Source organism: Physeter macrocephalus, chromosome 21, assembly GCF_002837175.3.
Source record: "Physeter macrocephalus isolate SW-GA chromosome 21, ASM283717v5, whole genome shotgun sequence".
Taxonomy (NCBI): Eukaryota; Metazoa; Chordata; class Mammalia; order Artiodactyla; family Physeteridae; genus Physeter; species Physeter macrocephalus.
In genome coordinates, this window is record NC_041234.1 from 24,256,990 (window position 1) to 24,268,245 (window position 11,256).

General features: G+C 44.7%; 1 non-coding gene across 1 annotated transcript; it reads right to left on the reverse strand.

Annotated features, from left to right (window-relative positions):
• Nucleotides 1-9,554: 9,554 nt before the first annotated feature.
• On the reverse strand, nucleotides 9,555-9,666 carry LOC112062333 (U6 spliceosomal RNA). Its single transcript, XR_002890672.1, has one exon. It is a non-coding gene; the product is annotated as a U6 spliceosomal RNA (small nuclear RNA).
• Nucleotides 9,667-11,256: the final 1,590 nt, after the last annotated feature.

Sequence of the window (11,256 nt, forward strand, 5' to 3'; positions counted from 1 at the left end):
AATTAATTAATTAATTTTTGGCTGTGTTGGGTCTTCGTTTCTGTGCGAGGGCTTTCTCTAGTTGTGGCAAGCGGGCGCCACTCTTCATCGCAGTGCGCGGTCCTCTCGCTATCGCGGCCTCTCTTGTTGCGGAGTACAGGCTCCAGACGCACAGGCTCAGTAGTTGTGGCTCACGGACCTAGTTGCTCTGCGGCATGTGGGATCTTCCCAGACCAGGGCTCGAACCCGTGTCCCCTGCATTAGCAGGCAGATTCTCAACCACTGTGCCACCAGGGAGGCCCTCCACGCCCTTTTAAACACAGCATATTAGTTTTCTATGGCTGTGTAATAAATTACCACAAACTCAGTGGCTTAAAACCCCACCCATTTATTAGCTCACAGTTCTGTAGGTCAGAAGTCTGGCATGGCATGGCTGGGTTCTCTGCTCAGGGTCTCACAAGTTTAAAAATAAGGTGTTAGCAGGGCTAAGTTCTTGTCTAGAGGCTCTGGTGAAATATCTGCTTCCAAGCTTGTTTCTGTTGTTGGTGGAATTCAGTTCCTTATGGTTGTAGGACTGAGATCTGCCTCTCTTTGCTGGCTGTCAGCTGGGGGCCACTCTCAGCTCCTAAAGACTGCCCACAGTCCTTGCCACATGGTCCCCTCCATCTTCATGTGAACAACAGCTAATCAAATCCTTCTTGTGCTTTGGATCTCTGCCTTCCCTGTCTCTGACCTCTATACCTAGATTTAAAGGACTCATGTGATTAATTCATGCCCACCCAGATTATCCTAAAGTCACCTGATTTGGGAGCATAATCACATCTGCAAAATTCCTTCACAGCAACACCTAGATTAGTGTATGAGTGAAGAACTGGGAGAAGGTGATGGTATACCATGGGGTGGGGATGTGGGTGACCACCTTAGAATTCTGCCTGCCACACACTGAATTATCAAACTTTTTCATCTTTGTAAAATGTGAGAGATGAACATGGAATTTATTGGATTTTTCTCTTTCTATGTCTGGAAATCTTTTCACATATTTAAGATCCATTTACATTTTTTTTTTTTTTTGGTGAATGATATCTGCTTATATCCTTTGCCCCTTTTACTACTGGGTTCCTGGTCTTTTTCTTTTTCTTAAATTAGAAGAGCTCTTTATATGTTAAGGATCTTTGCTACCTTAATGACTTTGTTTGTCTTATTTATTTTACCTAGAACCCCACCCTCCTCCTTGCTGCCTCCAGAAGCACCATTCATTCTTTACAGCCCAGGTCAAACCCACATTGCCCAGAGGGCCATGCCTGACCATACCAATGCTCATTTATCAACTCCTCTTGACTCTTTTCTTATGCTGTTCTATGTTGGTTACTCTTGGCTCCCCAGCTGTGATGTTGAGTGTTTTGATTGCAGGGATTCAAAGAGATTCAAATATAAGACTGAGCATGTGATATGCATAAAACTAGTGTCTGTAAACCGATAAATTGATGCCTTGAACTGGAAGTCAAAATTGTAGGCTTTGTCTTCACATTTCCTATGTTCATTACAAATACACATCACCATACACCCTTAACAGCCTTGTCTTTGTTACTTCCATCCATTTTTGTAATTATTAAATGATACTACATGAGTAACCTCTCATGTAGTCACTCATTTTGTTGGTTAGTTTATTTCTCTTTGGCATGGTTTAATTAGTAAAATTTGTCTCCAAATCTAACATTTTTGGATATTATTTGATTTGAAATTAGTTTAAGATTTTATCAGAGAATATGTGTTCATTTCTTAAAGAGTCAAGTAGAACTGAAAGGCTCATAATAAATCAGGGCAATCACCCTGCCCCAGCCTTCCCTACTTCCTTCACTTTTCTTCCAAAGCACATATTTTCAGCCCTTTTCTCTCTTTCTCCTGATATATCTCTCCATATTACTAGTTAATACACTTAAACCACTATGTTTTATTTTTTAAGTTTCGACATTATTTGTGGACTTCCCATCATGGTGATGAAAACTGGACCTTTTCAGATACCCTGATCCCATTTTCCCCCTCCCTCTGCTCCCCCCAACAGGGCTATATTACAATTTTTGGTTAAAACAAATCAGCATTTATGTTATTATGGCCAGGCAAACATTCACTGCTGAGCTAGGTTGTGCTCCACAGCCACACTTTCTTTCTGACTCAACAGCTCTATAAATGTGGATATATCAGTAAGGATGCTCTAAGCTGCAAGTAACAGAAAACCCATCTCACCAACAGTGGCTAGGGACTTCCCTGGCGCTCCAGTGGTTAAGACTCCATGCTTCCACTGTAGGGGACATGGGTTCCATCACTGGCCAGGGAACTAAGATCCCACAAACCATGCCACACGGCCAAAAAAACCCAACCAAACAAACAAAAAAACAAAACAGTGGTTTAAACCATAAGGCTCTTTCTTACTTTCTTAATGTGTGTAAAGCAGGAAGGCCAAGGGTTGGTTCAGAGGCTTGGCAGTGTCATCAGAACCCAGTCCCTTCCCTCCTTCCATTCTGCCATCCTGTGTCCTGGTTTTCATATTCAGTTTTGCTCCTAATAGCCACAAGGTGGTTGACACAGCTCCAACTGCATCATTCAGGAAGAGAAAGAAAATTCTCCTCCCATGCCTCTGTCTTTTATTTTGATTGGAGGGGAGGTAATTCCTTTCCCAGAACTCCAAGTGGACTTCCCTTTATATCTCATGGGTCAAAACGAGGTCACATGAGCTCCCAGCTGCAAGGGAAGCTGGGAAAGCATTTTCACTTTCTATAATGAAAAAGGAGGTGAGGAATGAGTAGCCAACCAATAGCATAAGCCTGTTGGGGTGTTTTTTTCCACAAGTGGCAGAAGACTCAACTTAACATAGCTTAAACAATAGTGAGGTTTGTCATCTTGTAAAAGAAGTCCAGAGCTCGGGAATTCCAGGGTTGCTTAATTTAGCGACTGACTCAACAGTGGCAGCAAAGTTCCAAGCCTTTTCCATCTTTCTGCTAATTGTTGGCTCTGATCCTCTGGCTTGTCTCGTCATGGTCACAGGGGGGCTGCAGCAGCTGCAAGGATCACAGAGCGTCAATTGGATTGAAGAGAGGATGTCCTGTCTCCTTGTCCTTTTCTTAAGTGTGAGAACTTTCTTGGAAACTTCACAGCAGACTTCTTCTTGGGTCTCATTGACCAGTGTTGTGTCACGTGTTTATTTGTAAACCAGTCACCATCAAAGGGGATAAATTACCGTGACTGGCTTTGACTAATCAGTATTCTCCCTCTGGGGGACAGAGAGGAGTCCCAACACTCCTGAAGTAGATGAAACTGACCTATACTTAAACGAAGTCAGAGTTCTATTAACAAAGAAGAGGAGGGATGGCTACTGCGGATAATTTCTGCCATACCATTTTTTCCTGGAGTTTATAATTGCCTTGATTTTTTATTCACCTATTTTTTAAAATTCCATGAATATTTATTGAGGCTCTACTAAATTCTAAGCACTATTCTAGGTATTGGGTATTCCTCTTAAACAAGAAAAACTTAGTACTTGGTTTTATGGACTTTACAACAGGATCATACAGGTTAGAAACATTGGTTAGTGGGTAGTTGTCTAAGCTGTCATTAAAAATTATCTCCCGCAATTTTCATGTGGATCTACTTGTACTTGTTTGAAGAACTCAGTCTGCTCAACCATTATTTATTCTTCTTTAGACTTTCAAACATTTCTTTTTTTTTTTTTTTTTTTTTTTTTTTTGTGGTATGCGGGCCTCACACTGTTGTGGCCTCTCCCGTTGCGGAGCACAGGCTCCGGACGCGCAGGCTCCGCGGCCATGGCTCACGGGCCCAGCCGCTCCGCGGCATGTGGGATCCTCCCAAACCGGGGCGCGAACCCGGTTCCCCGGCATCGGCAGGCGGACGCGCAACCACTGCGCCACCAGGGAAGCCCTCAAACATTTCTTGACCTGACTCTGAATAATTAATTTGAATTCTTAGGAGAGGTTTTACAGTTTCAATGGTCAATTACTTTTCAGATACCTCAAACTGGATAATCAACAAAACAATCTCACTTCCCTAGAAGTGAAAGGACCAATATTTTTGTTTTCTTGTGATGAATACTTTTAGGAACATCCAACCATTCCTGATAATGTTTAACTACTGTTCTCATCGAGAAACAAAGAAAGATGAGTCACACTATATATATATAGATATAGAAGGAAGAGGGATTTTTAAAAGACTTCATGCTTTTTTCAGATAATCCTATTCAGGGCTCTTTCCCCCCTATTGAATTAGAATAAACAATAGATGGTCTCAAGATTTGCCTCTACTGTCATTAGCAATTGTCTCCTGAAATTTCATTTCTAGGAACTACAAAATTTCAGAAGTTTTTCTTTCTTCTAATCCCTACTGTAACTTTGTAAGTTTTGCTTCTCCAAAGTCAGTATTTATACTTTGAGCAGATGTGCCAGCAATCTCAGTAGCATGTTCTTTATGGCTCATAACAATGACAATATTTATGTAATCACTCAGTTAACTACCACAGTAGAATGTAAAGTTCAGGGGCTTTCACATTAACTATAGTGTTTTCATAAAAAATTTTAGTAATGATAGGAACAACTTTTTGTTTGAATTTAGAGAAATATTTCTAAGAGATAAAGTTTCACTCAGTACCACTGGCTAATTCTTTTTTTTTTTTTCTAATATTTATTTATTTTTGGGGGGGCTGTGTCGGGTCTTAGTTGCAGCACGCGGGATCTTTCATTGCAGCGCGTGGGCTTCTCTCTAGTTGTGGCGCGCGGGCTTAGTTGCCCTGCGGCATGTGGGATCCTAGTTCCCCAACCAGGGATCAAAACCTGCATCCGCTGCATTGCAAGGCGGATTCTTAACCGCTGGACCACCAGGGAAGTCTCCCACTGGCTAATTCTTAAGAGGCTTTGGGGGACTTCACTGGTGGTCCAGTGGTTAAGATTTCCCGCTTCCATTGCAGGGGGCGTGGGTTCGACCCCAGGGAAGTTCTGCATGCCTCGCGGTGTGGCCAAAAAAAGAAAAAAAAAATTGAGGCTTTGGAAGAAAACTTTTCTACAATTGTTCCACTTTTTGTTAGTGCTGATAAAATATTGGTTTTAAATATGTGAAAATTGGGCTTCCCTGGTGGCGCAGTGGTTGAGAGTCCGCCTGCCGATGCAGGGGACACGGGTTCGTGCCCCGGTCCGGGAAGATCCCACATGCTGCCGGAGCCTGTGCTCCGCAACGGGAGAGGCCACAGCAGTGAGAGGCCCGCGTACCGCAAAAAAAAAAAAAAAAAAAAAGTGAAAATTGATGTTTAGTACAATCTGAAATCATGGCTGTGTTAGGTAATGGGGTGATCCACTTAAATGACAATTAAATGACAACTGTTTATTTGACTATAAAAGTAGTCTTCCATTTTAACAGAATAATTTCATGAAAATTTTCTTCACAGACATAATAGAAGCTGAAGAACGGGTAGGGAACTGATGGTTCTTTGGCTGTGTTTGTGAAGTCAGATTTCCCACTGTAGAAAACATTCATGCCACTTTTCCACTGAGTATAGATGGTACAAGGTCAACATTTTTAAAACTACGTCTTCTTCTCATGCCTTTTGCACTCATTTTGACACTGAAACAAAAAACTGCCTTTAAACATTTCCTTGAAGGTTTCCCCAAACTCTTCAAACAGCCTGGAATGGTTGACAAAGTTAGCCCAACTGATTCAGGCACAGCCCACCATGGACAGCCATGGAGCATTCCCCTGGGGGCCCAGGCCTTCAGCTGGTGAGGAGCTGCCCAGTGCTTCCCAGCCTCCCACTGGACTTTGCCCCTTGGCACTCCAGCTCCTGGTGCTGCATTTTCCCTCTCAGGTCCAGTCCTCCTCTTACCCTTTGGTCTCCTTGAATGATCTCAGCTACCTCAGGCCTGGCACTCACCGGGCTCACCGAACTTGGCCTTGCCACCAGCTCTTTCTGTTCTAGCTGCATCCTGCAGGGGTCCTGCTCTGACCTGGCCCCAGAATGGACCCCTGGACTTCCTGGCCACTCCTCACCACGGTAGAGTCATGCCCCATGTTACAGGGATAGGGATGAGGTGACTGTCAGGTCCCAAGGCCTGCCTTTCAGGGTGTGTCATGTTACCCCCCAACCCCCCACCATGCTGTGTCCCTGCCGAGGACAGGCTTTGACATCCGCTTCCTGATTACCGAGCATCCTGCTGGACTTCCTGATGGATGTGCCCCATCTGTGTTACGGCGTGATCCGATACACCTCACCACCTGCATTCAACAGACCTCCCTTTGCCCTGTTTACCAAAGGGCCTTTCTACCTCCACAGGCCACCCTCTCCCTGATTTCCAACTGAGGCTGCAGTGTTACATAATTATAAACTTCCTTGAGTGCTTTCTGTGTGCTGACACTGCACTGTTTCCCATGGATTAGCTCCTTAAGCCTAGTTACAGCCCTGTGAGGTAGATAGTATGTTCAGACCATTTCACAGCTGAGGGAACTGAAGCTTCCAGAGTTCCTGTCACTGGGCAAGAGTCACCACAGCTTTCCAATTCATTCCTGGCAGCCGAACTGAATGACTCATGTGGCCCTATGCTAACTCATCATCCAGCTAACAGGTAACCTGTCAATTCACCTCCCTCTATCCAGAACATTCCATTCCTTGATCACTAGAGCTTTCATCCCTACTGCCTCTGAGACCAACTCATAATGCCAGCTGCCTGTTAATATCTAGCAAGGCTTCTTCTTGCCCTGGTAGGACACAGTGCCTGTCAGCTTTAAGGGAGGCCAAAGGGATACCCTACAATGAGGGCAAAAGGGAAATATGGCATGGGCCGACAGACATTGGACTCCAAGCAGACAATCAGAGAAAACAACCCAAGACTCTCCTCCCTCCCACTGCTTCAGCTGTCCCTGTTGAAAAGCTGAAGCTCACTTTCTCCACCCATGCAGGCTCACAGGATTCCTCAGCCCCGGGGAATTCCACTGTCGGTGGCCCCTGTCTAGGCACCCCACAGCATCTTCTACCACTCCCTGCCTCAGCTGGCTCATTGAGAGCCTGCCCCATTTCCTCCCTGTATGAGTTTCCTATTGCTGCTGTAACAAATGACCACAAACTTAGTGACTTAAAACAATACCCATTTATCATCTTAAAGTTTGGAAGGTTAGAAGTCCAGACATCAAGGTGTTGGCTGCGTTCCTTCAGGAGCCTCTAGGGGAGAATACATTTCCTTGCCTTTTCCAGCTACAGGCTGCCTGCATTCTTTAGCTCATGGCCCCTCCCTCCATCTTCAAAGCCTTCAGCGTAGCATCTTCCAATCTCTCTCTCAATGTCTCTCTCTCTCTCTCTCTCTCTCTCTCTCACCTCTGCTTTCATCATCACATCACCTTCTCTAGCTCTGACCCTCTTGCCTCCCTCTTAGAAGGACCCTTGTGATCACACTGGGTCCAGCTGGATAATCCCAGCTGATTTCCCCATCGTGAGATCCTGAACTTGGTCACATCTGTAAAGTCCTTTTTGCCACAGAAGGTGACATAGTCACAGGTTCTGGGGATTACCATACCTCCCACCACAACAGCCTGCCCACTAGAGATGGGAAGCAGGAGGACACGGGGGAGGAAGTACTGGGTTGTGGCAGAGACCTTGGCTAGCTCTGATCCACCTCCTCTTCCCACAGTACATAGTAACTAGAGCACCAGAGGAAGCCTGATTTTCTTCTCAGGAAAAGGCAAAGGTCTTTCCTTAGACAAATTTGGAGAAGCTCAATTCTTCCTTGCCCTACCCAGCTGCCTAGGGGGGAGATAGCAGAGGGATGGGGCCGCCCATAAACCAGGTCATCTTAGCACACCCCATAAGATGGATGGCCAGCAAGGAAAGCCACCACTTCCACACACATACCTACTCTTGCCCTGTCCATGTCCTGTCCCCTGGCCTTGCCCCTGTTCTATCTCTGCTTCTAACCTGGAGACTTGCCTGCTCACCTTACTTTTCCATCCTTGGCCCCAATGGTTGTTGAACCAGGCCCACCCTCTGGCTCTTCCTACTTCAGAAGAAATGTGTCTACCATCCTTGGTCCCCCAAATGCCAATCACTGTACCTCAAGGAGGAGGACATTGCTCAGGGAACTGTTCCCTCGCCCACAGGCATTCTGACCAGAATGTGCTGCATACACAATCTTCCCTCAACAGAACATGGGTCACTGTGAACTCAACTTTGTAAATAATTGTGAGGTGGCATTTTTTTTTTCAGCCCCACGATCTCAAACAATGCTTAATGATTTGGTTCATGTCGCTATAATTCATCAAGATCCTGGAATTTAGGGGGAAATGATGATTTGCAATGACATGCAGATAGACTATTTAAAATCACGGTTGTCCCAGAATAGCCAGAACATATGCTCAACATCTGGAAAACAACCGTATGAATGGTGTGACCGCAACAGATACCAGAGAATTGGACATTTTAAGAACTATACTGAGGGTTTCTGGGTCCTAAGAACAGCAAAATGAAGTCCTTGTAGATTATATAGCAAACTGTAACAGCAAAATGAAGTCCTTGTAGATTATATAGCAAACTGTTTTTATTTTTCAAACCCTCTTTATTATAAAATAAAACACAGACACAAGCAAAACAAATGTATGACAATGAATTATTTTAAGCCAAACATCCTTTTAACTACCACCTAGGTCAAGAAATAGAGCTTTGCCAGGCACCCTAGAAACCACTTCATGTTTCCCATCCCAATTCATAGCCCCCTCCCTTGCCCAGAAGTAACCATGATCCTGACTTATATGTTAGTCACAAAAAAGCTAGTGTTTCATCAACCAATTTTGCATCCCTACAGTAAGTTTAGCTTGTCTTTAAAAAAAATTTTTATTGGAGTATAGTTGATTTACAATCTTGTGTTAGTTTCAGGTGTACCGCAAAGTGATTCAGTTATACATATACATATAATCATTCTTTTTCAGATTCTTTACACATATAGGTTATTACAGAATATTGAGTAGAGTTCTCTGTGCTATACAGTAGGTCCTTGTTGGTTATCTATCTTATATATAGTAGCGTATGTATGTTAATCTCAAGTTCCTAATTTATCCCTCCACCCATGTTTCCCCTTTGGTAACCATAAGTTTGCTTTCAAAGTCTGTGAGTCTGTTTCTGTTTTGTAAATAAGTTCATGTGGCATTTTTTAAATTCCACATATAAATGATATCACATGATATTTGTCTTTCTCTGACTTACTTCACTTAGTATGATAATCTCTAGGTCCATCCACGTTGCTGCAAATGGCATTATTTCGTTCTTTCTTATGGCTGAGTAATATTCCTTTGTATATATGTACCACATCTTCTTTATCCATTCATTTGTCGATGGATGTTTAGGTTGCTTCCATGTCTTGGCTATCGTAAATAGTGCTGCAATGAACATTGGGGTGCATACAGCTTTTCGAATTATGGTTTGTTCTGGATATACGCCCAGGAGTGGGATTGCTGGGTCATATGGTAGTTCTATTTTTAGCTTTTTAAGGAACTTCCATGCTGTTCTCCATAGTGGTTGTACCAGTTTACATTCCCACAAAAATATGGAACTCTTCATGAATTTGTGCGTCATCCTTGTGTAGGGGCCATGCTAATCTTCTCTGTATCGTTCCAATTTTATTTTATTTTATTTATTTATGTTTTAATAAATTTATTTGTTCATTTATTTATTTATTTAGGCTGTGTTGAGTCTTCGTTGCTGCGTTGCTGCCCCCTCTTGACGCTGCAAGAGGGGGCTACTCTTCGTTGTGGTGCGCGGGCTTCTCATTGCGGTGGCTTCTCTTGTTGCAGACAGCGGGCTCTAGGCGCATGGGCTTCAGTAGCCATGGCTCGCGGGCTCTAGAGCTCAGGCTCAGTAGTTGTGGCACACGGGCTTAGTTGCTCCGCGTCATGTGGGATCTTCCCGGAGCAGGGCTCGAACCCGTGTCCCCTGCATTGGCAGGCGGATTCTTAACCACTGCGCCACCAGGGAAGCCCTCGTTCCAATTTTAGTGTATGTGCTGCCGAAGTGAGCACTAGCTTGCCTTTTAAAAACTTTTATTTAAATGTCTTCTAAGTCACTTTTAACTTATTTCCCCCCTTCCATCCCTTTCTTTTCTTTTTTAAAATAATTTGTTTGTTTTAATTTATTTATTTTTGGCTGTGTTGGGTCTTCGTTGCTGCATGCGGGCTTTCTCTAGTTGCGGTGAGCGGCGGCTACTCTTCATTGCAGTGCACGGGCTTCTCACTGCAGTGGCTTGTCTTGTTGCGGGGCACGGGCTCTAGGTGCGCGGGCTTCAGTGGTTGCGGCACGTGGGCTCAGTAGTTGTGGCGCACGGGCTTAGTTGCTCCGTGGCATGTGGGATCTTCCTGGACCAGGGCTCGAACCCGTGTCCCCTGCATTGGCAGGTGGATTCTTAACCACTGCGCCACCAGGGAAGTCCCCCATCCCTTTCTTTTCTTTACAGTTTCTCTGTTGAAGGGCCTGAACCATTTTGTCCTGTGGGGTTTCCATTATTCTGGAAGTTGCCTATTCATATTCATGGCCCGTTCCTCTGCCCTGCATCAGAGGAGACTTGGTCTGTGAAAAGGAGAAATGGCAAATGTGACCACCTTACCGGCTCATCCATGGTCTTTTCCCAGAGACCTTGTGAGTGGGACTGGTGCATACTTAGCTCTCCGTGGCTGTGGTGACTCCTGTTTCCTCAGCCTGGTCCACTGGGCTCTGAGCAAGCCCAGCTGTCCTCATGAAACTCCCTCCTGGTGCCCCTCACTCCATCCCAGGGCCAGGGAACCTCACACACAGCCACAGTGCCTGGGCTTCATTCCCAGCTCTGGCTGGCTCCAGTGAGGTTGTGCGGGAAGCACCCAGCCCTCTCCACAAAAGCTGCTGTAGAGCCTGCCTGGGATGGGGCTTGTCTTCCCATAAAACAGCCTTGCAGTGGGTCAGGCGATCTCTGCCTGCGGTAATGCGTCTGGCAAGTGGCTTCAAAAGTGAGCCTGTATGGGGGGCAGGGGGCAAGATAGGGGTAGGAGATTAAGAGATGCAAACTACTATGTATAAAATAAATAAGCAATGAGGATATATAGTACAGCACAGGGAAATTTGGCCATTATTTTGTAATAACTTTAAATGGAATATAATCTATAAAAATATTGAATCAACACAAAAAAGTGAGAGTGTATCCCGTGAAGCACAGGTGAGCCTGGAAGTGTTTTTTTTTTTTGTCACAGTCTTTTACTGTCCTGTCCTGTGTAGGC